This window comes from Archocentrus centrarchus, chromosome 24, assembly GCF_007364275.1.
Source record: "Archocentrus centrarchus isolate MPI-CPG fArcCen1 chromosome 24, fArcCen1, whole genome shotgun sequence".
In the NCBI taxonomy this organism is placed as follows: Eukaryota; Metazoa; Chordata; class Actinopteri; order Cichliformes; family Cichlidae; genus Archocentrus; species Archocentrus centrarchus.
In genome coordinates this window covers 1-3,643 of record NC_044369.1, presented here as the reverse complement: position 1 = coordinate 3,643, position 3,643 = coordinate 1, and positions in this window count along the sequence as shown.

The window sequence follows — 3,643 nt, the reverse complement described above, 5'->3', positions numbered from 1 at the left end:
GTGAGTATACCTGTGGTCCAAAAACAAAAAAATATAAAGAAAGATGCCTGTTATGGTTCTGATGCTTCTATGCTAGGACCAATTTTATTTACATTATACATGCTTCCCTTAGGCAGTATTATTAGAAAGCACTGCATCAATTTTCATTGTTATGCAGATGATACTCAGCTTTACCCATCAATGAAGGCAGATGACACACATCAATTAGTTAAACTGCAGGAATGTCTTAAAGACATTAAGGCCTGGATGACCTCTAATTTCCTGCTTCTAAATTCAGATCAAACTGAAGTTCTTGTACTCGGCCCCACAAATCTTAGAAACATGGTGTCTAACCAGATACTTACTCTGGATGGCATTACCTTGGCCTCGAGCAATGCTGTGAGAAATCTTGGAGTCATTTTTGACCAGGATGTGTCCTTCATTGCACATATTAAACAAATATTTAGGACCGCTTTTTTGCATTTGTGCAATATTTCTAAAATTAGAAACATCCTTTCTCAGAGTGATGCTGAAAAGCTAATTCATGCATTTATTACTTCTAGGCTGGATTATTGTAATTCATTATTATCAGGCTGTCCTAAAAGCTCCCTGAAAAGCCTTCAGCTGATCCAAAATGCTGTAGCTAGAGTACTGACAGGGACTAGAAAGAGAGAGCAGATTTCTCCCATATTGGCTTCTCTTCATTGGCTCCCTGTTAAATCTAGAATAGAATTTAAAACCCTTCTCCTCACATACAAGGTCTTGAATAATCAGGCCCCATCTTATCTCAAAGACCTCATAGTACCATATCACCCCAACAGAGCACTTCACTCTCAGACTGCTGGCTTACTTGTGGTTCCTCGGATACTTAAGAGTAGAATGGGAGGCAGAGCCTTCAGCTTTCAGGCCCCTCTTCTGTGGAACCAGCTTGGATTCAGGAGGCAGACACCCTCTCTGTTTTTAAGATTAGGCTTAAAACTTTCCTTTTTGATCAAGCTTATAGTTAGGGCTGGATCAGGTGACCCTTAACCACCCTTTAGTTATGCTGCTATAGGTCTAGGCTGCTGGGGGGGGTTCCCATAATGCACTGTTTCTTTTCATTCACTTATTTACTTTGTTTATACTCCACTCTGCATTTAATCATTAATTGTTATTCATCTCTGTCTCTCTTCCACAGCATGTCTTTTGTCCTGTCTCTCTCCCCTCAGCCCAACCAGTCATGGCAGATGACTGCCCCTCCCTGAGCCTGGTTCTGCCAGAGGTTTCTTCCTGTTAAAAGGGAGTTTTTCCTTCCCATTGCCGCTAAGTGCTGCTCATAGGGGGTCGTTTTGACTGTTGGGTTTACTTTGTATTGTCGTAGGTTCTTTACCCACAGTACGAAGTGAGTTGAGGTGACTGTTTGTTGTGATTTGGTGCTATATAAATAAAATTGAATTGAATTTAATTGAATTGAATTATACTCCTGTTCGTCTTCAGAGAATGTTCCCCAACCGTTTCAGTCTTTGTTGTAAATGTCTGACGCATAGAGGTGCTTTTTGGAAAGATATTTATTCTGTAACTCAAGATAATTTGGGTGTACGTTTTATATTGACCCTTTGGTTTTTAGCTTTTAAATGTTACTCTTACTCATTTGGATGTAGACTCTAAATAAGCCATCACCAATGGGCAGACCTCGGTCCGGATCCGGACTGAAATGATGTCTCAAGCGGACCCGAACCTAATACCAAAACAGAAATAACCACTTAATTAAAATCTTGTTGAGCACTTTCTGGTTTACCGGTGCAGCTTTTACAGTCCTTACGGTAGTAGTGAAGCGTCCAAGGAAACCCACTGACTAATTGCATGCGAGTTTGGCTATACCACGTGATACCATGAAGCTGGTTTCTGCCGGCTGGTAAACTTTGTAACAAACAGGTTTATTATAGTTAATGAAAACAAACTAAATAATAAAAACTGAAACTGAAAAAAACATTTTCATTAGCTGAAATAAATAAAATCTATAATTAAAAGCAAAAAACAGTATTGTGAGTTTACAAAACTAACTAAAACTAACAGAAATTATAGATAAAATGACCTTTGTTTTCATAATTTTATATAAAAAAAAAAAAAACCCTTGTGGATTGATATGAAATCATTTTTTTCCGCTCTAACAGTTTAAGCTGGAGCCCCATCGGGCAACTGTGTGCGTGCGTGTGGGTGCTCACCGCATCGGTCCTCAAAGTAATGGCAGCGGTCTGCCAAGAAACCGCACTGATACTTCAACGTAACCTGACATGAGCCTCCGGAGAAATAGAACTACATGTTGGGTCCACACAGCCCACAAGATTGTGATTAACCAGTTCAGTCCTTGTGCATTTCTGGCTACTTTTTGCTGCAGTGTTTGAATTTATCAGTGAGAGAATAACAATCAGGAATAATAATCAAAGCATTAATATAAGGACTCACAAATGTCAGCAAATTCCTGGAGGGAGACTGCTGGAATTATCGGAATGGATGTGAGGAAATGAAGGAAGTGAAAAAACAGGGACAAATATGTTTGCAGCCAAAAAACTGAGCACAAAGAGCGAGGACCAAAAAAGTCCCAGCCGGCACCGCATATAAAACACCTGCACGCGACCGTAAGGTAATGAACACACACAATCCACCTACACAAGGTAAATGGTTGGCCACTGAAGTAGGTTGTGTACAGAGGCCACAAAGCTAGCTCTCCGAGCAGCTCCAAAACAGAAGCAGCTTCATGTGGTGAGAACATCAGGATTTGAGCTTTGATTCCTTCAAAGAGTTCAGTTTGTTTTTGTCCAACATTCGCTGTGTTCTGATGTTTTACACCACATGTTCTGCACTGACGCTGAAGTTTGTTGGAGAGTTTATTCAGTTTTGGAGTTCATGTTTTTCTTTATGTTTCTCCCTGTTGATGTTCATGTGTTTCCTTAATATTACACATTAAACACGTAGTGCTGCTATTTTGTGAACAGTTGGCTGTTGAATGCAGTTTTTTAAACGGTATCTTTTGTTGAGTTATTATTACACAATAGTCACTCTGCCCCTGACAAAGTATGAAAAACTAAAACTAACGAAAACTAACAAAAACTTTATATATCACATTAAATAGTTGGACTTCTGGACCTTGGGCTCATGAAATTTTGTCTGAATGGACCTCTTTAAATTTTATTTGAATACCCCTGCTCTAAAGCTTTGTTCACAATTCTTCAATTTCTTGCTAAGGAGTTTACTTTGTTACGATGGACTTCCCTGCATGTCCCTACAGTGAATATGTGGATTACTCAGATCTCTGCCATCCTTCCTTTGGAAAAGCTGACTTAAGACCTCAACCGCAAATCAGATATACTTTTGAAACTCTGGGGACCACTTGAATCTTTCCTATTTAACCCCTAAGATTGTTGTCCTTTTTTCTTTTTTGCCTGCTTTGGGCTTAAAGTGATTGTGAGGTGACTCAGACTGGATGAGGAAACTAAATGCACCTTTACTCTCATTCATGTGTTTTTTTTTTGTTGTTGTTGTTGTTTGTGCTTGTTTTGCTTTCCTTTCTTGTGTGTGTATGAAGCAGCACTGGGCTGTTAGGGGTGGGGTTTTTTCGATTTCTTTTTTTGCTTTTGTGTTCTATTTACTGTGTTTGTGACTGATTTAAAAGAAAAGATCTAAC